The 27,877-nt window shown below is 46.5% G+C and overlaps 1 protein-coding gene across 2 annotated transcripts in view; it reads right to left on the bottom strand.

Annotated features, from left to right (window-relative positions):
* The window catches only part of ANXA6 (annexin A6), a 92,677-nt gene extending 69,864 nt beyond the window's left edge, over window positions 1-22,813 (bottom strand). For both annotated transcript variants that reach the window (XM_088478235.1, XM_088478236.1), the window contains exon 1: window positions 22,669-22,813. The gene's annotated coding sequence lies outside the window, so the exon portion shown is untranslated. The remainder of the gene's footprint in view (window positions 1-22,668) is intronic.
* Window positions 22,814-27,877: the final 5,064 nt, after the last annotated feature.

Raw genomic sequence — 27,877 nt, 5'->3', positions numbered from 1 at the left:
ACTGGAGGGGGGGCAACTCAGGTAAAATAGAGCCAGTTTGTACAGGGGCCTCCAAATTGCCTCTTTTTCCTGCCAGTACAGGTACGGACTGTCTGACATGCCTACTTGGATGCTGTCACCGATGTAATCCTCCACCATTCTGTCAATGGTGACAGTATCATATGCAGGGACAGTAGACATGTCAGAAATTGTTGCCAGGTCCTTCAGTCCAGACCAGATGTCCAAACTTGGTCCTGCCTGCCCTGCATCACCGCCAGCGGGTTGCTTAGGATACCTAAGTTTTTTCCTGGCAGCCCCAGTTGCGGGAGAAAATGAAGAAGGAGCTGTTGACGTGTCACGTTCCGCTTCAGCTGACAGTGTTTTCACCAGCAGGTCTTTGCACCTCTGCAGGCTTGTGTCGGCCGGAAAGAGAGACACCACATAGGCTTTAAACCTAGGATCGAGCACGGTGGCCAAAATGTAGTGGTCTGATTTCAACAGATTGACCACCCTGGAATCCTGGCAAAGCGAATGAAGGGCTTCATCCACAAGTCCCACATGCCGAGCGGAATCACTCCGTCTTAGCTCCTCCTTCACTTTCTCCAGCTGCTTCTGCAAAAGCCTGATGAGGGGAATGACCTGACTCAAGCTGGCAGTGTCTGAACTGACTTCACGTGTGGCAAGTTCGAAAGGCTGGAGAACCTTGCACAACACGGATATCATTCTCCACTGCGCTTGAGTCAGGTGCATACCCCCTCCTTTGCCTATGTCATAGGTGGATGTATAGGCTTGAATGGCCTTTTGCTGCTCCTCCATCCTCTGAAGCATATAGAGGGTTGAGTTCCACCGCGTCACAACCTCTTGCTTCAGGTAATGGCGGGGCAGGTTCAAGAGTGTTTGCTGGCGCTCCAGTCTTCGGCACGCAGTCGCTGAATGGCGAAAGTGGCCAGAAATTTTTCGGGCCACCCAAAGCGTCCCCTGCACGCCCCTGTCGCTTTTCAGAAAATTCTGCACCACCAAGTTTATTGTGTGAGCAAAACATGGGACGTGCTGGAATTTGCCCAGATGTAATGCCCGCACAATATTGGTGGCGTTGTCAGATATCACAAATCCCCAGGAGAGTCTAAGTGGGGTAAGCCACTGGGCGATGATTTCCCTAAGTTTCTCTAAGAGGTTGTCGGCGGTGTGCCTCTTACTGAAACCAGTGATACACAGCATAGCCTGCCTTGGAACGAGCTGGCGTTTCTGAGATGCTGCTACTGGTGACGCTGCTGTTGTTGCTGCGTAAGGTGATACATCTACCCAGTGGGCTGTCACAGTCATATAGTCCTTAGTCTGCCCTGTTCCACTTGTCCACATGTCCGTGGTTAAGTGGACATTGGGTACAACCGCATTTTTCAGGACACTGAGGACACTAGACGGGATTTGGAACCGGGGACACACTACCTCCATCAATTGTCTAAATCCCACTGCACTAATGGCGGATACCGGACGCATGTCTAACACCAACATAGCAGTCAAGGCCTCAGTTATATGTTTTGCTTCAGGATGACTGCTGTCGTACTTCATCCTCCTCGCTAAGGACTGTTGGAGGGTCAATTGTTTAGTAAAAGTAGTGGTGTTCCTACTTCCTCTCTGGGATGATGAATGACTCCCAGCAGCAGCGACAGTAGGAGGAGTAGCAGTGCAGGATCCTCCGGAGGAATCCCGGATAGGAGAGTCAGTCATGCCAGTGACATGACCTGCAGGCAGGGTTGCCTACCTTTAATATTCTCTTCCCGGGAGAAGCCCGGGTAAGAGAAGCAGCAGGGGGCCGACGGGGGCGGGGCTTGACGATTCGCGTCATTAAGCGGTAAAATTGCCGCGATTGGGCACAAGTTACATAGGGGGCGGGCCCAAATGCTGTGATTCATGCAGAATCACAGCTTAAGCCCCGCCCCTTTCACAGAGACCCGCGATTGCCGCGGGTATTCTCCTAATTCTGCCCACTTCACTAGGAAGTGGGCAGAATGCGGGAGAATTGCCTACCCTTCCAGGGGTGCGGGGGGTTACCCGAAAATTCGGGAGCCTCCCGCGAAAACCGGGAGGGTAGGCATGTATGCCTGCAGGACTACTTCCGATCCTGACAAAGGAGGAAATTGACGAGGAGGGAGTTGACGGTGTGGTTTGCAGGCGCTTGGATACAACAGGACAACGGGATTTAGGTGTCCCTGGACTGCTTACGGTCTTAGCCAAAGTTTCTGAACTTGACAGTAACTTTTTATGAACGCGCTGCAGGTGCCGTATAAGGGAGGATGTTCCTAGGTGGTTAACGTCCCTACCCCTACTTATTTCACCTTTACATTATGGTACATATGGCAAGACAGTTGTTGTCCGGATTTGGATAGAAATATTGCCAGACCAAAGAGGTGGAATGTTTGGTCTTCTGCCCAGGCATGACCGTGATGGGCTTTTTCATCCCACGGACAACAACTGTCTCCCCCGGAGCCTGATTTAAACAAACCACATCACCATCAGAATCCTCCTCGCCAACTTCCTCCTCAGCGCCAGCTACACCAGTATCCTCATCCTGTTGTACTTCAACAGTGAAATCTTCAATTTGCATATCAGCAAGTGGACTGTGGGTGCTCCTTTCAGCACTTGCAGGGGGCGTGCAAATGGTGGAAAGAGCCACCTCTTCCCGTCCAGTGCTGGGAAGGTCAGGCATCGCAACCGCCACCACACTTGGACTCTCCTTGGAGATTTGTGATATCTTCTTAGAACGCACAGTTCTTCGCTGTGCTTTTGCCAGCTTAGGCCCTCATTCAGAGCCGCACGCTATTTGCGGTCGTTCGTTTAAAAACAAGGGGTGGCTATTTAAATGATCCGTACGCACATTGCAGTGTGTTCACACCTCTAAGTCTGAACGAACGAGCAAAACATACGCTCGTTTATTTTTTAAAAACGCCCCCTGGCCGCACGCATCCTACGTCATGTCCGCTATTTATTAGATTAATCGAGTACATCGACCAGCGTATGAACTGCTCGCTATTATTGTGGTTGGTGGCCCTCATTCAGAGCCGCTCGTTAGCGGCAGTACGCTCGTTCCGAGCGATGTTTGCACATCTGCGCATGCGTACGCTTTTTAGTACGCATGCGCGAACCAGTCAGTGCGGCCGAAAATCCTTTGTACGCTATATAGCGAGTGCCTGCTATTTTGAGTGACAGAATGAGGCGTATGTGGGTGGTAACAGGGGAAGGTGCTTGAAAATGGGGAGTGGAGATCCGAACGCAGGCGTGCTTAAAGGTCAAAACGGGCGTTTTATGGGTGTGTATATTTAAAACAGCAGCGTCATTGACCACGTCACTGGGTTATTTTATAGCCAGAACTGCACGCAAATTTGTGGTAGCAAACACCAACCACAAGAATAGCGAGCAGTTCATACGCTGGTCGATGTACTCGATTAATCTAATAAATAGCGGACATGACGTAGGATGCGTGCGGCCAGGGGGCGTTTTTAACAAATAAACGAGCGTATGTTTTGCTCGTTCGTTCAGACTTAGAGGTGTGAACACACTGCAATGTGCGTACGGATCATTTAAATAGCCACCCCTTGTTTTTAAACGAACGACCGCAAATAGCGTGCGGCTCTGAATGAGGGCCGGTGTTTGCTACCACAAATTTGCGTGCAGTTCTGGCTATAAAATAACCCAGTGACGTGGTCAATGACGCTGCTGTTTTAAATATACACACCCATAAAACGCCCGTTTTGACCTTTAAGCACGCCTGCGTTCGGATCTCCACTCCCCATTTTCAAGCACCTTCCCCTGTTACCACCCACATACGCCTCATTCTGTCACTCAAAATAGCAGGCACTCGCTATATAGCGTACAAAGGATTTTCGACCGCACTGACTGGTTCGCGCATGCGTACTAAAAAGCGTACGCATGCGCAGATGTGCAAACATCGCTCGGAACGAGCGTACTGCCGCTAACGAGCGGCTCTGAATGAGGGCCTTAACTCGTTTGATTTTTTTAGCGGGAGGAGGGCTTCCATCGTCATGTGAAGCTGAACCACTAGTCATGAACATAGGGAAAGACCTTAGCCGTTCCTTGCCACTCTGTGTCGTAAATGGCATATTGGCAAGTTTACGTTTCTCTTCAGATGATTTAAATGTTTTTTTCAAGTTCATTTTCCTGAACTTTGTCATTTGGGATTGTATGTGCCCTCTACTATGACATTGGGCATCGGTCTTGGCAGACGACGTTGATGGCATGTTATCGTCTATGTCATGACTAGTGGCAGCAGCTTCAGCACTAAGAGGAAGTGGTTCTTGATCTTTCCCTATTTTATTTTTATCGGAGAAAGTTTGGTCCTCCATTTATGTTATATTGATATATACGTGCGGCTAAGGCGCACACAAACACAGAAAATAATTTTTTATTTTTGTTGGAGACTAGTGCACTTTGTGGGTTACACCACCCTTTAAGAAATGAGCCAGCCGGCCCTTTACTTATGGGACACAGGCGCACGCTTGGCGCTGCTCCTTTGTTGATGCACGTGCAGCCACAGTGCACACAATTCACAAACACAGAAAATATTTTTTTATTTTGTTTGGAGTGCCCTTTGGGGTTACAGCACCCTTTAATGGACAAGCCAGCCGGCCCTTTACTTATGGGACACAGGCGCACGCTTGGCGCTGCTCCTTTGTTGATGCACGTGCAGCCACAGTGCACACAATTCACAAACACAGAAAATATATTTTTATTTTGTTTGGAGTGCCCTTTGGGGGTTACAGCACCCTTTAACGGTCAAGACAGCCGGCCCTTTACTTATGACACAGGCGCACGCTTGGCACTACTTTGTTGATGCACGTGCGGCTACTGCGCACACAATTCACAAACACAAAAAAATATATTTTTTTATTTTGTTTGGAGTGCCCATTGGGGGTTACAGCACCCTTTAACAGTCAAGCCAGCCGGCCCTTTACCTATGACACAGGCGCACGCTTGGCACTACTTTGTTGATGCACGTGCGGCTACTGCGCACACAATTCACAAACACAAAAAAATATATTTTTTTATTTTGTTTGGAGTGTACTTTGGGGGTTACAGCACCCTTTAACGGACAAGCCATCCGGCCTTCTACTTATGGGACACAGGCGCACGCTTGGCGCTGCTCCTTTGTTGATGCACGTGCAGCCACAGTGCACACAATTCACAAACACAGAAAATATATTTTTATTTTGTTTGGAGTGCACTTTGGGGGTTACAGCACCCTTTAACGGTCAAGCCAGCCGGCCCTTTACTTATGACACAGGCGCACGCTTGGCGCTACTTTGCTGATGCACGTGCGGCTACTGCGCACACAATTCACAAACACAGAAAAAAAAACACTACAGCACCCCTTTAGGACTGGGACACTACACAGGACTTTGGAGGAGTGGACACAGCTCCTATGGACAACTGACTGCACAACACAGTCCAGCCAGCCCCTATGGACTTTGGAGGAGTGGACACAGCCCCTATGGACAACAGCAGAACAGCACAACACAGCCAGCCCCTATGGACTTTGGAGGAGTGGACACAGCCCCTATGGACAACAGCAGCACAGCACAACACAGCCAGCCCCTATGGACTTTGGAGGAGTGGACACAGCCCCTATGGACAACAGCAGCACAGCACAGCACAGCACAACACTACTCTGCACTACACTACACTACACAGCCCAGCCAGCCCTAACTCCCACCCTCCCTCTTCACTGTCCACAGCCGAGTGAGAAAATGGCGCCGACGCAGGTACCTTATATAGAATCCAAAACCCGCGAGACCCGGAAGGCGGGATGATGACGTTTTGCCTCGATTTCAGATCCAAGTCAGGCGGGAAAAGTCGAGCCTGACTCGGATCGGCCTCGGATCGGGGGGCCCGGGGGGGTTCGGATTTCAGAAATCTGAACCCGCTCACCCCTAATATATGTATATATATATATATATATATATATATATATATAAATGCCTTGGCTGGTGGATTAAAAGCATAATATTACATATATACACACATATTAGATATATTAATAAATTTAAGCAGGTATCATAACAAAACAATACATAGGTAGATTTCTAATCAAGCCCGTTACAACTTACAACCATATAACCAGACTCTTGTTCATGGCTTTCTGCTGCATCGTTTTCTCCAGGAATTTCAATTTTCAATTTTATATTATTTTAGGTCATATGGGCGAATATTTAAATTACTATACTGGCATCTGATTGGTAGGAAACAAATATCACCAAAATCCACGTATACATCCTATACTTACTCATATAGAGTACACACTTGTCTACGCTCACGGAAGGGCTGTTTCTGAGTCATACTGAGACACGACTAAGGCTGTGAGGGGTATTCACTTACAGGCGAAAAGTCAGAGGTCAGACTTTTCGCAGTCATCGCTGCTTTTTCTGGGGATAAAGTATCAGGCGCGTGCCTGCTTTATCCCAGTTTTCAATTAGGATCCGGCGAAAACTGTACCTTGCGGAAAGGTAAATAACGAAAAGTCCTGGGAATTTTCGGGAAATCATCCTGGCCCCCCTAAAGATGGTCTGATATGGGGGATCACTATGGGTACCCCCGTTTTGGACTGCTGAAGGAAAGTCGGGTTTTTAAATAGCCGCGGCAGGTGCATAAATTCGCCTGTGAAGAAGGGGTGAAGAATAGCACTTCCGCTACTCCCGCATTCTAGAAAACACCTCCCGCATACTTGGGAACCCCTCTGGAATCAATTTCGCTAGTTTGCAACTTTGTTCCCCTATTATTTTTTTTCACCCTCAAAATTAAAGTACATTTTTGGAGGGGTCCTAAGGATTTTTTTTTTTTTTACACAGTTTACTTTTAGGGGACACTCCCAGGGGTGCAGGCTATTTTTTTTAAGCCTGAAACCCTAAACTCCAATTGTGCACTTTTTTTCGCCAGCTATTCAGTGAAGAAAACTTATCCCCATTTTTTAACAAAGACTTTTTGCACTTGGGCGAAAAGTCTTTGAAATTGAATACGGGGATAATTGAAATAGGCGAAAATGACGTCATCGCTCCAAACTGAATGCTGCCCTAAGTATATGCTGCAGTCGCGTCTTCATCTTATGCTAACGCTGCAGCCGATTTCCTTAATACTGAGACGCCCACTTGCTGTGGCGCAGTTCCGTCACGGTGCTTCTTTAGATACATCATCGAAACCTGCACCAGCCTTATGGCAGACGCAGTTTCTCCATCCGAGGATGGCCTCCCGTGTAAGCGGCTGAGCATCATTGGACGCGGCCGTGTCTGCTTAGCCGCCCCCCCCGTTATCTCCCAGGAAAGCCCACTGAATTCCAGAGACCGTGCTTCGAATTCTGTACTGCCTTCCTGAGCGTTAACAACCTGGACACATACGCAGAATTAAAACATCCGCCAACAGCGCATGGCATCCACACTGCGTGCGACTCAGAATCAAGTCCTTACTCTCCAGGAGACTCCCGAAATATATTTCATTGTACAGACCTGTAAATTATTACATCTGTTTGGACAATTTGCCTTAAAAATAAAGACAGACGTCAAAAAAGTAATTAGACAGTGTAACCCCCATTTCCCAATTCTGTGCCTGTAATAAGTGTGCACTGCTTGGGATCACTGTTTAAAAGTTCTGTCTTCCAGGGTCTGCGATAGGCACGTGAACCCTTATATGGAATATAATTCCACACTGTGGAAATTCTTGGCTCAGCCTCAGCTGTCTTCCTGGAGACCCTGCGGTAGATTACAGACAGAGGGTTTGTGTTCGACCCCAGTGTCTCAGAGCCTCTGCTCTACTTGCTGCATAAAGGTGGCTCAGACAGAACTGTAACCTTAGCCTGGCTGGACCCTATACAGCCATTCATTTTCCTGCACAGTCTTCTTCCAAAGAACTGTGAAGAGTGACAAGCAGTTTTTTATTTCTCCATAGACACTAGAAGGACAGGACTGCTGCCTTCTGCACATTCTTCACTGGTCCCATTTGTTAATGATCGCACCTGCACCGTGATCAGGGCATGTCAGTACCGCCCATGATCGCATTGCAATATGCGACAATATTGTCTGGATGTGTCATCCGGCACATGCAGGGACACTGTGATATGCTCGGAGAGCTGCTGGCCAGTGCTGGGGCTGCCGTGCATGCGCAGTCCAGCCGACTGCACATGTGCGCCGACCACAGCCGGAGAGGTTTCCGGAGGAACCGTTTGTCGGATAATTATGTGCAGTGTAGCCCATAGGGTACAGCGGTTAATGCCATCTCAGATGCTTAGCTGAGGAGGCCAACATTGGGAATGTATCGCATTCCCGATATTGGTAAATATATCGCATCGCCCGTAGAAACCTATGGGGGATGTGGCTGCCAGCGGGAATGGAGGGATCGTAGCAGGTATCGGAGAGGAATGCCAGCTAGGGATTTATGACAGGCGTCAAGGTACCGACGCCTGTCATAATCCCGACGCCGGAATGCAGAACGATGTGGGCCCGAATGAGGTTAGTAGGAGCGCCTGTCCTCTTAGCCCCGGGGGGGGGGGGGGGGGTTAGGTTTAGAGCACCCCAGGGGCACTTAGGGTTAGGCACCCCCCCGGGGTGGGTTAGGCTAAGGGAAGGGGCATTAGGTTTAGGCATTAAGAGGGGGAGGCTAGGGTTAGGCACTAGGGAAGGAGATAAGGGTTAGGCGCCCCTAAAGGAGGGTTAGGGGGAAGAGGGGAGGGTTAGCTGTACTTACCTCTGCTGTCGGGATTTCCTCCCTTCGGCCAGCCGCCGGCAATACAATCCCATTCCATCGGAGATACCTGCTGCGGTCCCTCCTCAATACATCTGGTTGAAATTACATTTTTGAGGTAAACCCCCTGAAAACTGAAAAAATGGACCCCTATGGGATCCATAGGAGAGATACAGGGGCTCATGTTGGACATATTTTATGTGAACAGCACAGGGGTAAAATGTTTCCGAAACAAATATCTGTGTATATGCTGGTTTGGCCAGGTTAGTAAGTAATCCTTCATTTCCATCACACAATTTTACTATAATCCTGTCATGAAGTTACATATAGAATAGTGTCTGGGCAATGCTATTAATAAATATGAAAGCCCTAAAGTCAAGAGTTCAGATCCTGCCACTGCACTATTTGTGTGGAGTTTGTATGTTCTCCCCGATTTTTTTGTGGGGTACAGTTTCCTCCCTCAATCCAAAAACAAACTGGTAGGTTAATTGGCTTCTGACAAAAAACAAAAAATATAACCCTATTGTGTTTGTGCGTCAATACGATAGGGAATATAGATTGTAAGCTCCACTGGGGAAGGGACTGATGTGAGTGCCTGAAGCAGTCTCTGTGAAGTGTTGTGTATTATTCTGTATTATTGGCCTAATTCAAAGATGTACGCAAATCCGATGGCTTACTTACATCTCCGATGGTGGGAGATCTGCACATGTCTTGTTCTGTGAGATCGCTCGTGGTGCCCTGGATGCTGCAGCCTGATTGCCTGGCTGCGGCTGTTGGGGGCCAGTGTGCAGGTGGCAGTAGGCAGCGTTGCAGAAAGCGGGGGCCTGATGCCCCCGTTTTCTGGGAGCTCTGTAACATTGTGTGGCATTAGCATATTATCATACAGCCTATTCGATTAGCGTACATCTCTGAGGCCCTATGTTAAGAACTTTTATTAATATGTTGATAATGGTTAACAAATACAAAATAAAGGTACAAATTAAATTCTGTTAAATGCAAACTTCCTTGGTCTCTTCCCTTAAACATCAAATGGGAATATTCTTAACTGACACACTAATGATTTATATACCGTGGGAGAGGTCCAGACACAATCAGCCAATCAGAAGCGGCAGCGTACTTTGCAACAGAGGTTGAAAACCCGCAAGAGATCCTCCTTCTGACAGCACATAAGCGCTTGTTTCTAGTTCTACTTCAGTCGTATTTACAATCATGCCTACGCCTGTTAACCCCTTCCTATTTCATAGTTGCTGACATTTTGACTGCGTCATCATGGTCTCGTCTTCACTAAACAAAGCAGCAATTACTGGCACTGTATGTGAGTGATATATGTGTGTGTGTGGGCGGGGGGGGGCTTCCTGGAGTGCCCGCTTCACTCAAGAAGTGGACGGCAGTGGGCATCCTCAGGGAGACTGGGAGTGCCACCCGAGATTCAGGGTAGGCAAGTGTGTCTCATCTCCATTCCACCTCTCCAGGTGTAAAGAGACTTAAGTGTAAGATACAACCAAATTTGCACATGGACAGAAGAGCGAATCTTTTGCGGGCATATGTGCGGTACAAAAACATTTTCCGCTAAAAAAAAAAAGACACATAGGTCCATGGCAGAAATACAAATGCAGTACATATGTTTATTACAGAAAGAAAGAGTATTCGTACAGTCTCCCTACATTCTTATGTTATACCATTAACAGAATATATTAAAAAAACACATGTACAAATGTATATACTCAAATGAATGAGGGTAAGGAGTAAACCTGACATTAAATCTGGCTATGAGACTACGGCTTTGAAAGGGCATGTGCTTGCAACATCCAATAGCAGACGCTGGAGCACATGGGCAGTGCACAGGGTGTCGTTCCACATCCAATACCAGACGCTCCAACAGAACCCTGCAAAACGCTGGAGCACATGGACAGTGCACAGGGTGTCGTTCCACATCCAATACCAGACGCTCCAACAGAACTCTGTAAAACACTGGAGCACATGGACAGTGCACAGGGTGTCGTTCCACATCCAATACCAGACGCTCCAACAGAACCCTACAAAACGCTGGGGCACATGGACAGTGCACAGGGTGTCGTTCCACATCCAATACCAGACGTTCCAACAGAACCCTGCAAAACGCTGGAGCACATGGACAGTGCACAGGGTGTCGTTCCACATCCAATATCAGACGTTCCAACAGAACCCTGCAAAACGCTGGAGCACATGGACAGTGCACAGGGTGTCGTTCCACATCCAATACCAGACGTTCCAACAGAACCCTGCAAAACGCTGGAGCACATGGACAGTGCACAGGGTGTCGTTCCACATCCAATACCAGACGTTCCAACAGAACCCTGCAAAACGCTGGAGCACATGGACAGTGCACAGGGTGTCGTTCCACATCCAATACCAGATGTTCCAACAGAACCCTGCAAAACGCCTGAGCACATGGACAGTGCACAGGGTGTCGTTCCACATCCAATACCAGACGTTCCAACAGAACCCTGCAAAACGCTGGAGCACATGGACAGTGCACAGGGTGTGTGCCTAGATTTACTTTCTTTAAAAAACAAAAACAGAGGCCCCCATTTACCAACGTAGCATAACCCCTTCAGAGCTCGCTAAAAGAGGTTATGTCCTCGTTTCTGCATTTAACAAACAGCGGTAATCTAAGATTACCGCTGTTTGTCACAACATCGCTCTAACCAGCTTTTAGATGGCGAAAGCGATGCGGTCCCCATTGCCAGCAATGGAGACCCAGCGGTGCCTCTCTGGCTTCAACAAAGCCTTCATGGCACTGCTGGGTCCCCCTGTCATGCACATACGCAGACGGACCATTGCACAACGCCGGACCCCCGTCACTGGTGGCAATAGACTGCCGGCAGCTCAGTGGAGGACCTGGCTGAGGAGGAGGACTTCGCGGGACCTTGCCGGAGGGGGAAGTTTTGGTAAATACCAGTGAATTTTTCGTTAGTATCACAGTGATACTAAATGAAAAATGTTGCTGGTATTTACATTCGTTGGTAAATAGGGGCCCTCTAAATGATCACTGGGCAACTAAAGGATACAGCTTTCTATTAGCCTTTGACTCTGCTGCCCTATATTCGGACAGTGAATGGGTATACCAGAGAACAAACAGTGGGCCTGATTCAGACCCGCTCGAGAGCGCTGAGCGCTCGCAAGCGGGTCGATGGTGCCCAAGTGCGCATGCGCGAGACCTGAATAACGATGGCCAAACCGTCGTTATGGGTCTCGCACCAAAGAGGGCGTGCTGTCGATGGTGATTGACAGCATGCCCCCTTTGGTGGGCGTGCCGGGGGCGTGGCTGCCCAGACGGAGGCGTTCCCATGGGAACGCCTACCGTCTGGGGCCGACCCCACTGACATCACTAGTGATATCAGTGGGAGGGAATTGGTATGAAATACCGCCGGCCGCATGGTTCGATTCCGGTCAGCGGCAGCCCGACAGGAGCAGAGTTCGAAGCAGCGGAAGCCCGACAGCGCTGGAAATCCCGATCGTGGATAGGTAAGTATTTACTAACCTAACCCCCCCTAACCCTCCTTAGGGGTGCCTAACCCTAACTTCCCCCCCAAGTGCCTAACCCTAACCACCCCCTTCCCCGCTGCCTAAACCTAAGTCCCCCCCGGGGGTGCCTAACCCTCCCTCCCCTACGATCGGGATGCCGGGCGCCGGTCTCCCGGCATCGGGGAAATGCGGGCGTCTACATCTAGACGCCCGGCATTTCACCCTTGCCGGGAAATGACAGTCGGAAAGACGGCTGCCGGTATTTAGGCAGTCGGCTTCCCGATTGCCTCTCCAGTGGGAGTGCTTTTGGCTCTGATAGAGCCAAAAGCACTCCTGGGCTTGCGGCAGCGAGACTCTACCGCAGGGTCTCGTCGCAAGCCCGATGGTCGCGATGGTCTTGACCATCGCGATCATCATTTTGGCCGCTCGCTATAGCTGTGGGTGGTCACCCACAGCTATGCGAGCATCCAGGAGGCCGCTCCAAAAGGTAGGAGGGCCGGCCCTGATTCAAAGCGAGCGCTCTGTCAGAGCGTCCGGCTCTGAATCAGGGCCAAACTTTGATTGTACATTATAGACAATATAGTTACCTTTACAGGTGCACTTTTCCTTTTAAGTTTTTTAACCAATTGGAAGGAATTCAATTGTTATTGCATGGGGCTGTTAGTATTGGGCGTCCGACAGAGTAATTCAATTGTTGGTCTGATCCGGTGCAAATGCCACGACGGCACAGACTTCTGTAACGCACCCTCCTGAGGTCATAGGCAGAAATCTGCAAAAATTGGTTTTCGGATGCTTAAATTGCCGTTTAGGAGCACTAACGAGGACTTTGCATGAGTTTAGCTGTTTTACGCGTCACTTTAGACTGGAGATCGGGCGCGAAAAAACAATTGAACTTTTTTTTAAGTGACTTGTACAGTTGTGCACAGAAAGATACTCTGCGTTGCATTACATTGCATAGTGGGGTGCAGCGTTTAAAATACATTTTTGGGGAAGGTCTTTTCTTGGAGTGCGACATTGATACTGGTATGACGTATATATGCATGAAAATATGGTAATTAAAACATTCACACCCAATTGACACCTTCATCTTTGTGGGTGGATAGATTTTTAGCCCCCAATACTTTTTCTCCTCTCCGGCACATTCATTAATATGTGTGACAACGACAGATGAAGTCAACCTTCATAACACATAATATTTTAGAAAAAAAATGTACCCCCACTCCCGCAGTACAAATACACACAAGGCTAGTTATGTCACCACATCAAAACCCCCTGGCTCCCAGGATAGCAGTCAGACCACCCTCCTAGATACAGGGCTTCTAACCTTAAAATAAGACTGACTTATTTGCAAATTTCTAAAATGATCCCTAAAAGTATGACCCAGTGACAGCATATTCAAGATGTCTTTACATTGAAAAGATATCACATTTTTTACTGTTTAGTTCTGTATCAAACACAAATCGAGATCAATGCAATCTATACCATTAATACATATTGCAAAGATTGTTTTGTAGTAATAGGATATAACAGTCTAATGTGCTTAATCACTGGTGCTCACATTGCTATCCCAGGAATTAACACTTAATTCTTTCTGCCTCAGTCACCCCCCATACCACACCCACCCCCATAGTCCTTCACTACAGCCCCTTACTCCCCCCTCTGAGGAATGAGTCAGGTGATCTGTGGGTCTATTCCTGATATCCTGAAACAGCTGAGTGTGAAAGACAAGAGCACAAAGATAACTGGCAACAGCAAATGAAATATTTAGTACTGCTATTGTATACAATGATAATCAGCTCATCTTCTCATTTACAGAATTATAGGTAACCTACGGCCAGGATGGATTATTGACCTAACAAATGAATGCCAGTTATAGTAAAGACACGACACTTTAAATGAGAAATGATAATAAAAATAAAATATCAGGTTCCCAATGGCCAGATTTACAAAATAACTAAAATATTTAGGGGTCTAGTTACTAAGCAGTGTTAGGAGACAGAGTGAAAAGTGATAAGGTGCCAGCCAATCAGCTCCCAACTGTTTTTTCAAACACAGCCTGTGAGATGACAGTTGGGAGCGGATTGGCTGGCACCTTATCACTTTTCACTCTGTCTCCTAACACTGCTTAGTAAATAGACCTCTTAGGCCCTCATTCAGAGCCGTACGCTCTGAGCAGAGCGCACGCTCTGCATGAGGGCCGGGCTCCATTTTCATGGAGCGTCCTCCTGGACGCTCGTATAGCTGTGGGTCACCACCCACAGGCTATACGAGCGTGCATTTTGATGGCCGCGATGGTCGTGACCATCGCGACCATCGAAATTGCGAGCCGGAGCCTGCGGTTGAGGTTTTCAACCGCAAGCTCCGGAGTGATTTTGGCTCTATCAGAGCCAAAATCACTCCCACTGACATCACTAGTGATGTCAGTGGGCCGGCTTCTGACGGGAGGCGTTCCCGTGGGAACGCCCCCGTCAGGGAGGCACGCCCCCGGCACGCCCACCAAAGGGGGCGTGCTGTCAATCAACATTGACAGCACGCCCCCTTTGATCGGACACAACGAGCGAAGGAAAGTCCTTCGCTCGTCGTGTCTGGCGCATGCGCACGACGGAGCTCCCTCCGTCGTGCGCATGCTCAGTGCAGACCATCGACCCACTTGCGAGCGGACAGCCGCTCGCGAGTGGGTCTGAATCAGGCCCTTAGTTCTTTAGTAAAAAAAAAAATAGTGTTTTTTTAACCAAAAAACATTGCCTTCTCTATAGGTGATGAGGACAAATAGCAATTTACAAAACTGTTTACAACTTACCTAGGATGAAAACATTATGGCGCTGCTTATAAACAGAAATATGCACAGCAAGTCACATTATGGCTGCGATAACTGCAGAGATGCACAGTAAAAGCTGCCTGCTATCTGCTTTGCAATGTGCATTGTACCAGTCCAGACAAACTAATGAATCAGAGAGGCAATTTGGGGCTGAGGATACCATTTTTTGTGTCTTTTAATGGACATCGCTGGTTAGACAGGAGAGGATTGTGGTGTTCTAGCGAGATTGTGATTCGGTACACGCAGGCTAAAAGCAGAGACTTTATAGTAAATAGACCTCTTAGGCCCTCATTCAGAGCCGTACGCTCTGAGCAGAGCGCACGCTCTGCATGAGGGCCGGGCTCCATTTTCATGGAGCGTCCTCCTGGACGCTCTTCACACTGGATGTCTTCACATTTAACATATTTTTTTATGGTACATGTGTACTTTACGGACTCGTTGCAGAGAGAACCCAATGAATATTTTAAATGGTACTTGTGTACCCACCTAAAGAAGAAAGTTGTCCCCTCGCGGGCTCTCTGTGCACTCCACGCTTCGGGCACGGTGGCTCGCTACGCTCGCCACAAGGTTATATTCCCCCTCTACGCTCACTTGGATGGTAGGGAATGACGCTGGACACTGGCTGATGACGTTGAGTCTATAAAGTACCCAAGTACCTTTTTTACAATAGCTTACCTCATATATGACAGCGATCAGTCCTAAGCGCCTTGCAGGACATTCAATGCGCCATTCAGGAACATAGAACAGTTATATGTACAATCAAATGTGAATAAAAATTGTAACATTGGAAAAGTAACTATAATATCCAAAATTAATTAGGGGTTAAGAAAAAAGTTACATTACTTTGACTTTTTTACTGTTGCCAATATACACACCTCAGACTCAGATCAAATATTTTCAAAATGTCATGTAGAGCGACTGAGCGGTTGGACCATAAACATGTGGAACGGGAATGCTGCAATTTTGTGCATAGAAAAAATAAGTGCAATTGCATTAAATAAAATATGCTGCACATATTCTATATCATAAGTGACAGCAAATATATATGAAATAAAAAAAGACATATTGTTGTCACCAATGTTCACCTCATATTGCTTAACCAATGTGATGGTTTACTGCAGGTACAGCAGTACTCACTGTTACATACACTGGTAGAATTGAGCGGAGTGTTATACAGCTCACCAGCCGGTGAGTGTATGACGGTAGCAATTAGCAGTACAGAGTCTCTGGATGACGTTGTGGATTGCAAGTAAAGACAGGTCTCAGCGGAGCTAAGTGAAAAACTACTATCTCCCACTGTGGCGCTCTAACACAGTGACAAGATCGCACCGCACATGCGCAGTACTTAGGTCGGGGGCCACCCTGGAAGAGGGAATGAAATCTCCCTGGAGAATTATTTTGGAGTGTACGCAGTTGCGCATTCCACTTTAAAAAAAAAAGTGCATTAGCAATCACTTCACTTCTCCATTGGAACCCTGTCTCGCTACTGCGCTTGCGGGTACACCAGGGTAGATGTGAGAGGTAGGACCAATCACTCATCATTATCAAGCGATTGTAGCTTGTGATTGCTTCTTCCACTTTTACCACCCCCTGCGGCCATTTAATGTTGGTTAACAATATTAATTTGCCATTCTTGTATTACAGAACATTAGCTGCATGAGGTGGTAGCCCCCCGGGGCTCCACCTGGGAGAGAGGCCAATTTAGGAAAACATTTCCTGGGTGGCAATGTGGCTTCAAACAGAAACTGGTGCAGTACATTGAGAAATCAAATTGGCCTGCATTTACGTAATATTTCCCTGGATAGTAATTGTAATATGTGTGAGCAGTATATATATATATATATATATATATATATATATATATACATACAGGGATTGTTCCATCTGGTGTGTTGCCTACTGCAGTGTATTGCGTGTCTTAAGTGTCCAGATTTGCAGACTCATACACGCAGCACAGGAGATTAGGCAAAGAATCAGCCCGAGAGGAAAGCTATTTATAGACATGTGGCCTACAGTATGTTTCAGCTCATCGGGAAACGTTCCAATAAAGGGCAACCACAGCGAAAATACCCGGCAGCTCTATGCGAAAAACGCAGTTCCCCACAAACCTGCCAGTACAATCAGTCTACGCTTTGACAGCACACAAAATAGTGGAAGTTGCATGTGGCATTTTTAACGCTAAGGTGGAAGAATATTTTTGCTTTCACCTCTCATCTGCCAGTTTCGTTTTAACTCATGTCCCAACCAGGACGGAGCATGAACTATGAGGTAGACCAAAGTTTCCACTCCTATACATTTTCTTAAAAGAAAAAAAATACTCTGAGGCATTTACATTTTTTTTTTTTTTATTAAAAGTGAATGGATAAGTTTTTAAAACTAATATCTGGAGTGTATACAAAGCATTAGAGCAGGGGCATAATGAGGGGTGTGCGTCTGGTGCCGCCACCTATGGCTCATGGGCAAGCAGGTGGCACAGGGTGCAATGGCAAGCAGACGGCCCACTCTCACTGAGCCAATGGTACCCTTTTGCAGCTTGAAAGGTGCCCGGAGAGGCGCTCCATTACCTAGTAAGGTGCAGGGCGTGTCAATAGCACGCAATGTCGCCAAACTTTCTGCTTCCCCGGTGCGCTGTTCTGTGACATGATCCAGGGGTGGGCACAGGGAGCCCTTGAGACCCTACTACAGCTTTGTATTAAAGCATTTGAAATATTGGGGGAATAAAAATTTTGTTTGGAAGTACTCATACTTAACTACGTTCTGATGCGTCCCCTGTGAGATGCCCAGGGGGGAGGGGGTCCAGGGGGCAGGCATGGCGCTGCTTACCATCACCACGGCCTAGGACCCCATTGTAAATTATGTGATTCACGGCATCAGGGCTACAGTGATGAATTGGAGTGAGCAAGTCCCGGGAGGGTGCGAATTGGAGTGAGGAAGTTCCGGGAGGGCAGGCTACACTACGGGTGTGAGGGGGAATGAAATTCAGGAAGAGTGTTACAGCTGGTCACCCCATGGTCACTCAGCCGGCAGAAGATCAGGCAGATGTTCTGATGAAGCATCCATGGACGCAGCTCGGGAACAGTAATAAATGCAGGAGATGTGATGCCTCCTGCTGCATTATCATAACAGTGCTATCGCAGATGTTACAATGGTAGCAGCTGCGATAGCAATAGCGTGGGACTTTGAATCACCCCCTATAGTCAATGGGGCTGATTCTAAAGCTAATCAAAACAAAAAAAAGTAGTTTTGCACCTGGACAAACCATGTTGCAAATACTAGTGACGTGCGGTGAGGTAAATGGCTGGGTAGGCACAGGCTAGTGTCAGAGCCAGATTTACACATACATATATGAACCCGAGGGTTCCTGCGGGCATTATACAAAGGTGCAGCAGTATATAGTGCTGGAAATTTGGTGAGTTTTGATCAGGGATGTGTAGTAAAGATAGACAGGGGAGGCAGTGCCTCACCTGTCGATAACTTTTTACTCCAGAGTCCTGACTATAAAAATGATAGTACAAAGAAGATATTTATAATATTTTCTTTACATTTTTCGGATAATTTTTATAGTCAAAACTCTGGAGTATACCTAAGTATGACAGGAAAGGCTCTGCCTCACCTGACCGCACATCAATGGCAAATACGTTTTTTTCATGCAGGGTAAATACTGGCTGCTTCTGCATGTAGCCCACAGATGCTGGACAGCTTTATTTATACACTGCAATTTAGATGAACAAATTAACATTTGGACATGCCCCTCCCAAATCTAAATCTCTCTGCACATTGTACATCTGCCCCACCTGAGCGCAACATGGTTTTGTTAAGGTGCAAAGAAGGGCTGGCCATCGTTGGGCTATCCGTCGATGGTACCATCAGTGATTAACATCGACCGTGTTTTGCCCACCGATGGTTAGCCCTACTCTATTAGTCAGTCATGCTCTATTGGGCAGCAGGCTAATCAGATTTGGGGGCGGGACTTCGCAAGTAGCAGTGGGGGCGGAGCTACTCTGTGCCATCGATAACGGTGAACAATTGAGTCTCCACTATCGATGGCAAAACCATTGACCATCGGTGGTTAACCATAGATGATTTTTATTCATCAATGGTTCCTAGTGCAAAGTTACTTGCTTTTCTTTTTTGATTTGTTTCCAACTCCAAATCATCCCCAATAAGTCATAATGTGGATTGTAGGGATCCAAGGACTGCTAGGACAGCACTACAGGTGTGTACACACTGGGCGATATTACTGAGCGATGGCACGATTACGACATCGTAATCGTGCAATCGCTCAGTAATCGTGCACAAATCGTGCACTATAATGACAGAAACGACCAGCGATGCGCGCCCATGCTGGTCGTTTCCGACATTATCCATCGGCTGAACATGCACCGCAATCTATCGATAATGACAGATTGTGCATTTTCAGTGATGAGGGAGGGAGCCTACATTGAACGACTGATCGTTCAGTGTTGGCACTATATGGGATCAGGAAAGACGGTACGATTACGATGTCGTAATCGCACTTTCTTTCCTGATCGCCCAGTGTGTACGCACCTTAAGACAGCCGGTAAGTGTCCCTGGAACTGAAATGTTGCCAACTATGAGAAACCTGAGTAGTCATGTAAATCATTGTACTATACCACAGGTCACCCAGTGAATCCATGCACGGCGTGTATAGAGTACTCACACGCGCAGCTGCTGAGAGATGTACAGGTAAATTCTCTGCTGCATTATTTAACACAGGGATTCTTAGGCATAATCACTCCGCCCTGCCAGACCACCTCCAAACACAGCAATAATTTATAAGGTTCTTTTGGAAGCAGCACCTGTCACACGAAGCCACCTGTCCTGGGGTCATGTCAGGAAAAACCTGAGCACAATCAATACAGTACGTGCAGAAATGCCTTGAAATTTACAAAAGAGCAAACGCAGGCAGTCTTTAATGGCTGCAAAGCTTTTGCTTTACATTAGGGGTGTGGTACCTTGGGATTCAAAGGAACACGACAGTATGCACTAACATACACTCCAGAAACATCACTTTACACTATTTTAAAATGATGATGGTACACAATAACACTCCAACCATTCCCCCCAGAGCAAGAGCAGGGTTTTCCTATAAGCAATATGGAGACGTCCATCAGACTGCATAGAGAGGGTTGCAGTACTTCCTTAATGATGATGTATTCCAGGTAATTCTGGTATATCATTAACATGGATTTTTTGCAATATACTGTACAGTCACTAAATCAGTCACACAAACCCTGACCCACATAAACTACACATGCTGCATGGCTACACTGCTATACGTTCACAAGCCTGCACAGTAAGCACTGAAGTCATGCAGCAAGCATGGGGAATGCAGCAGAGCCGTAACTAGGTTTTTTGGTGCCCTGTGCCAGAAAGAGCATTGGCGCCCCTCATATTTCAAAGGGACATGATGCACCCAAAAAAGGGCCATGGCTTCACAGGGAAGGGCCAGGGAAGAGATTGGAGAGGCGGCCAGGAGATGCTGGGGATAAAATAAGAGGAAGCTACAAGCAAGAATGATTATAAACAGAAATTTGACAGGCCCAAACTGCGTCCCCTGACCTGTGTTGCCCTGTGAGATGGCACCGGCCGCACCACCCTAGCTACGGCCCTGGGTAACAGTGCAGCTACAGTATGCAGCTTGTGAAATTCATGTGTGTTTGTGTGTGTAATATATATATATATATATATACACTTGGGCAGTTATGCAACACAATAACTAAAATACTGCTAATTCCAAAATACATTAGTCTGCGGTGTACGGTACATAACACAGCCAGCTAGATGAGATTTCCCTTGGCATGTAGATGTTTTGTAAAAGCACCAGGTACAGTATCCGTCTAAATAACAAGGTTTGGCTCAGGATCACTCAGGAACCCCACCCTTCCCATGTCCCACCATCATGCAAGGCAGAGCATGAAATGACTGCAGATAAGACCCACATAATCACGCCATAAGATCATACAACATAATCTCCTTTTTTGTGTAGTGCTGGCAGACGTAGAATGACAATGGCAATCTATAAAAGTGCATTATGACCAATCATTAGTTATTATTAGGATAGGTACGTGCAGAGGGGTATGAGATTAAGGGGCATATGTATCAAAGCTTGATGTGAGATAAATTGTGAAATATATATCACCAACCAATCAGCTCCAAACTATCATTTCTTAAACACAGCCTGCAAAATGTAAGTTAGAAGCTGATTGGTTGGTGATATAGATCTCACAATTTTATCTCACATCAAGCTTTGATACATTTGCCCCTAAATATTAACCCAAGGTTTGGCCCCAGCTGAAAACTTCTCTGAACATTATTGTATGAAACTTTCCCAAAATAATTTAACGAAGTGACTGCAATAGTAAAAGAAATAGTGTGTGACCTTTTACCCTCATATTTGCTCACAGTGTGGCATGTATTGGTGGGGTGGGCCATCATCGGCTAGGGTTGCATACATATAAGAGTAAAGGTGCATACACACTTAACGATGTTGTTAATGAACGATTTTCATTCAGTTTTTCCTTTGAAAAAGTGAATGATTTTTTTCAACGATAAACGAAAAATGTTCCTTCCCTTAATGAAAATCGTTAAGTTGGTCAATCTGAAATGGACGATGAACTACACACGGGAATGTGCATGACGATTATCGTTCATCGTTATAACTCAGAAACTGAACGATTTTTTGAACGATAACGATGTCAGTACAGTTAAATCATTCAAAAAATCGTTACGTGTGTATGCACCTTTAGGTTTCTATGTACTAAGCCTTGGAGAGAGACAAAATACCAACCAATCAACTCCAGTCATTTTTCAAACACAGACTGCAAAGTGACAGGAGCTGATTGGTTGGTACCTCCGTCCTCTTTCTCTCTCTCCAAGGCTGGATACGTAGACTCCTATGTACTAAGCCTTGGGGATACAATGCAATATTTGAAAATTAAAAATATAAAAAGCTTGAATTCTTCTGCGTTACAAGGTCACAATGCTCTCATGTCACTTTGATTAGTGTTGTCCCAGTGAGCTCTGTGCTTTGTGCAATATATAGTCCTGAGACACACCCAGTCTATCACAGTATCTCAAGGTGTTTCATTGTCTCCATCCTGGCGAACAAAACTTACATTTGTAGATGATCAGCGCTTAAAAGATAAATGAACATAAAACAACAACACTTTAATATTGTTAAATATAGTTGCACTTGCACAAGCCACGGCTTTATCCCGACATGCTATAGAAGTTTTCTAATATACAACAAAACATAACTAATATAATAAAATATTTTTCTTTATATCATACTTGCTATTGTTTTCCTAGAGCATGATATATTCACTCTAAACTGCACCATTCTCAATATTTTTATGATGATAGATCCTTTTGCAAAATAAGAAAAGCAGAAGACTAAACACTCAAGAAACTTGCAAATATGTGATAGTTTCCTTTCCTGTAATAGACACATCGCTGTAAGTAGTGACACCAGTGTGTGGCAGGACCACAAAGAACACAGGAGAGGTCCTGTAAATGCCCTCTTGGAGTTTAGGCTGGGTGCCAGCAGCAGAGCTGCCCATTATGTGGTTGCAGGAACAAAGAATGAGATGAGAACTTACTTTTCAGAGGTGGATGGCAGGGGGTGATGTGGCAGAGACCTTGGCTGGCAGGGAGAGAGACTGGTGCAGCCCCGGAGGATAAGAGGAGACAGGAGACTCTCTGTCGGACTGTCCTCCTCCTCCCTCCCACACCCCAGCAGCTGCTGCAGTCTCAGTCGTCACTGTGATCTCACAGGCCTGCAGCCCCTGGTTGCTCCCATCGATTCCTAATGTGAATTCTGGGAAGGGGAGGACCAGACTCCCTGAGTGCTCTGCTGGTCTTCCATCATTGCATGGCATGCAGACCCTGTATCTGCAGTTGCAGGCTGTAACTTCATGCAACATATTGTTAATGTATAGGATGGAGACACTTTCACTTACTATAAAGTGCAGGATTACAGTATGTGCATTAATAGTCCATAGTGATCTGCAGGGCTGCATCTATTATATATAGTAGATAAAGGGCTGTATTATTCAATTCGTTTTGCCACCGTGATACTTTTTCGCATGTCAGACTTTTCGCCTACATCGCATGTTTTGCATGCGAAAAAGTATCGGGCGTGCTCCCGCTATTCCCCGTATTCAATTAGAAAGGATGCGAAAACGGCACCCGGCGAAACTTAAACAGAACGAAAAGTCCTGTAAAAAATGGGGAAATAAACCTGACACCCCCCAAAAGATGCACTAACATTGGGGATCACTATAGATGCCCCCGATTAGCCCTAATGAAGGTATTTGGGGTACTTAAGTTGCGGCAATTGGTTCCAATTAGTGCCTTAACACAAGTGGTGAAGAATAGCATTAAGCAGTATTTTTTTGTGGAAATAACTACTCCCAGCAAATTTGGGGTACATGAAAATGGCATATTTTTAAGTTGCTAAAGTGAACTTTTAAATTGTGTAAAAAATCCACCTGCCACAAGCACCTGCAATCATAAAAACTCCTGCCCCATACTTGGGGACCCCCCATAAGTCTATTTTGCTAGTTTTTAAGTTTGTCCCCCAACTTTGCACTTTTTCGGCCCCAAAATTAAAGTACTTTTTTGGGGTGTTCTAAAGTCTTTTTAAACATTTTTTACATAGTTTATCTTTGGGGGACTGTCCCAAGGGTGCACCCCAAAACCGCAATTCTGCACTTTTTTCCGCCTGCTATTCATAGGCGAAACTTTTCCGCTGATTCCATTGTATTTACTTTTCGCGTACACAAATAGTCTTTGGAATTGAATACGGCGGAAACTGTCCGCCTGGTGAAATGACGTCATCCGCGATACTTTTCCGCGGATTCGGACTTTTCGCCTCTAATTGAATATGGCCCTTAGGATGGAGCTTTTAGATACATTTTTATTCGGGCTCATACCCTTAAGCTGGGTACACATTAGATGATATATCGTCTGATATATCGTTCTGACGCAGATCAGAACAATATATTGGACACATTGTCTAATATCTACATGTGATTGCACGCTCCCTTGGGTTGTCAGTGATGTCGTCAAGTCTGCTGTTGTTCACAGAAGATATGATGATCCGGCGGCCGACGGCATGCTCCTGAATGCGGCCACTGGACAATATGTTGTGCGCTATAATGTTTTGCGTGTATGGGCGACCAATGTATTGTTGCTTCAGTCATCCCATTGGCAATGATCCATCTTCAGTCTCCATATCTGCGTCTTCTGTTGAATCAGGCCCTGTGAGCTTGATTCAGAGATGTACACAAACCCATTGGTTTACATTCATTGGTGGCGTAACTAGGGTCTTGGCACCCAGGGCAAGATGAGAAATGGCACCGCCCCTGCAACTGTGTGTGCGCCAAAAAATGGGTGTGCAACATGCCACAAGGGGCGTGTACTGAAAAATGGGTATTCAATATGACATGCCACCGTTTCTCATCACTCTGGGAACATTCCTTTCCATTTCACATACACCTTAATGCCCCCAGTAGTAGTGCCCCTTATGCAATGTCCCATGTAATAGTGCCCCTTATGCAGTGCCCACAGTAGTAGTGCCCCTTATGCAGTGCCCCAGTAGTAGAGTCCCTTACACATAAAAACACAGACACACACACACAACACTATACTTGTCTGAATCTCCGCTCCTGCGTCAGCCGCCGTCCTACTGCTCCTCCCGCTCTGCACTATTGGAAAGATGTAATGACGTCTTTCCATTCACCCACTGTGGGAACCGGAAGACGGAGCTCAGGAGTGAGCTCTAGCCTCTGCCTCCAGCTCCATGGAAGGAGCTGCTGGGCGCCCGCTGATAAAAAAAATCTCAGCGGGTGCCCAGCAAATGGAATAGGCAGCGGTGGCGCCTCTCCAGCCCGGTGTCGGCCCTTGGTGCAGCAGCCAATAAGATTCTGCTTGACTCCTATTGGCTGCTCCTGGATGTTCACCTCGATCGACCGTTCACATGTCCGTGGTCCGGATCAGTTTGGTCCAGAGTAGTGTAGTGCACGCACTACACAGTAAAACAAACACACCTGCGCCGGGTAGTACACTCACTGTCAGCTCCCCATACACATCCCCCCCCCACCCCGTTGGGTCCGACACAGGGCACATTCCCCGCTTGGCCCCCCTGGTTACGCCACTGACGTTCATCTCCGATGTTTGTTGAACTGTGCGCGCACAGGACACATACGGCGCATGCTCTGATTGGGTCCTGCGTTGTTGGATGCAGCGCGGGCCGCGGCTGCAGATGTCAAGTGAATAACAGTTTGCAGTTGATTAGGGGAGGGGACGGGGAGGCAACAGGAAGCGTTTTACAAAACAGTGGCGTCAGCCCCAGTTTGTAGGTGTGCCGAGGCCAGGGTCTGCTTCTTCAGACGGAGCTTAACTGCCCGAAGCATCATTAAAACATCAGCCATCCCGAGTAACCTTAGGTGCAGCAGATCACAAAAGCCTGCAGTGGTTGTCTCCCTACTACAGATGCCTCCTGCTGCCTTTGCATATTGTATTGTAGGAGAGCGGCTGTGCAATACCATCCATCAGAATCAGGCCCTATGTTACAAGGATATATGAGTATAATACACAAAAAACATTGATTAGAACCCTGTGATAGATGTTAATAAATATATGGAAACAACAGTGAGCAACCAAGTAATATCTTAATAGAATGCTGCTCACCAGTAACATGTCTTAAAACCAGGTACAGCATGACGTCATATACAGTCTAAGGTGTGGTTCACAGTAAGCCAGCAATGCCCCGTTCAAGTATAGGTTTGTTAAAGGAGCAAGGCAGAAACAGGTATTCCAAACTGGTGGATGTCCCTTCAGTGATGCATATACCAGCGCCAAGTGTGCCAATCACTGTGGGTGTGTTTTTAGGAGAGGGGTGGATAGCCAACAGTTCCTATTCATCAAAGTGCAGTGGCCACGTCTCCTTCTTTTGGTCTACAAGCGCCACCATGTTCTAACAGACCCTGGCAGCCCTGGTTATGTTCGGGGAACACTATTTTTTGCCATGACTGATGTATTTGGTATGAGAACGCATCTGCTTTAAATCTAGCTTTATACGCTATAAACTTAGGGGTCACACCAATTAGGTGCAAATTGCGAGTAGCAACTTTGTTTCATGAAACTCGACTACTTTGCATGAATGCGCGCACCCGACAATTCTCCAATCCAATTAAAAATGCCTATTCGCAGTAATCGCAGATGTGAGAGAAGTGGATGAAAAAGTGGAGAGACCATCCTGGACCCCCCAAAATTGATCATTTTTTTTGGTAGGACCGTATACAAGGCTGTTTGTGGGCATTAGGAAAGTACTGAAGGTTTTTATATGGTGTCAAACGGCTGATTTGTGCTTTTTAAAAAAAAAATGCCAAAAAATTATAAAAAGACAATTTATGTAGTTTAATCTCAAACGAATGAAACGAAAAATGCAGAACAAAATAGGAAAAAAGTTTATTTTGGGGTACTTTGAGGGCACTTTGAAAATTTTTTAAAACATTATTAAAACAAAAAAAATAATTATTTTTCAATACAAAAATTACTGTCATTAAATTTTGGGTGCTTAAACTAACAAAAAAAGTTTATTTTGGGGCAATTTGAGGCCATTTTTTTTAACCCCAAAAAATGACATGTTTTTTACCTGTATGTCCGGTTCACAATTTTGTTATAAACTCAGATTGAGGCCCTTTCTGTTTGAACACATTGGCGTTTCCACTTCTGTATTTTGAGTTATCTGCATTTGGGAGGTAAAACGCGTCAACTGGCTGTTTTCATTTGAGTCAGTGGCCGGCAAGCTGCAGAACTCTGCTTCACCATTTTGTGCTTGATTCTGTATTGCAGGCAATGCTGATGCGCAAGGAACTGTGCATTTTCCTGTGCGCAACGATCCCTAAAAACCCTTAAGGCGCAAGTGTTGTATAGTGTGTAAGCACAGAGGTGCAGTTGAGATCGAGGCGTTCTTGGGTGGTGACTGGAGGTGACTTTTCAGGGAGATGGTCAATCTTATGGGCGTGTTGCAGGCGTATCGCTGAAGTGGTTTGCGAAATCTCTCACATTGGAACTATGCTCTGACGGAGATTCTGCACATAGTGTGGGACTGGTCCAAGTCTTAATGGTGTGCGTGTAAAGACAAGGCAAAATGTAATACAGTACTGAAGACACTCAAAGTGGACGTCTCCTTGCACAGTCAGAAGCAGGCTTGTACACCAGGGGAAGGGCTGATACTAGCATTAGCAGAAAGTCGCAGCTGCACGCTAAAGTGGTCACAGCTGCGTGCAACTCAGAATCAGGCTCTCTATGTGCTATATAGTATGATTTTTAGAGTCCCTATACCTAGATGTCCAGGTGACACTATGGTGTCACTCTTACAGTATATAATGCCCTCATTGTTCAGAGGTCTTTGCAGCTTCTGTCTTTCATTAGCTTCTGTCTCTCCACAGCTGTCGCCCTCTTCTCTCAGCTGTTCTTTCACTCCAACCCACAGCTGTCACAGACCCTTCAGTTCAACTCTCCTCTAAGCCGTGCCCACAGATTAAGGTTCCATCATATCTTCAGACATGCAGGGAGAAGTTATCAAACTAGTTGCACATCAGGAATAAACATATGAAGCACTGTATGTACTACAGATCGCCACTCCGCAGTGACACAGCAGCAGAAAGGTGCAGGGATTTCCCCCAAGGTTTTCAGCTAGTATTAGCGCTAGCTGTAATGGAGTTTAACGTCTTGGTGGTTTTCTCGACAGGGACATGTGCAAGAGGGTTTGGTCTTTGCTGCACTCTGGAGCGCACC

The sequence above is a fragment of the Taudactylus pleione genome, unplaced genomic scaffold (genome assembly GCF_031769625.1).
Source record: "Taudactylus pleione unplaced genomic scaffold, aTauple2 ptg000212l, whole genome shotgun sequence".
In the NCBI taxonomy this organism is placed as follows: Eukaryota; Metazoa; Chordata; class Amphibia; order Anura; family Myobatrachidae; genus Taudactylus; species Taudactylus pleione.
The sequence above is the reverse complement of the archived record's forward strand: the minus strand, read 5'-3'. Positions and strand labels throughout refer to the sequence as shown.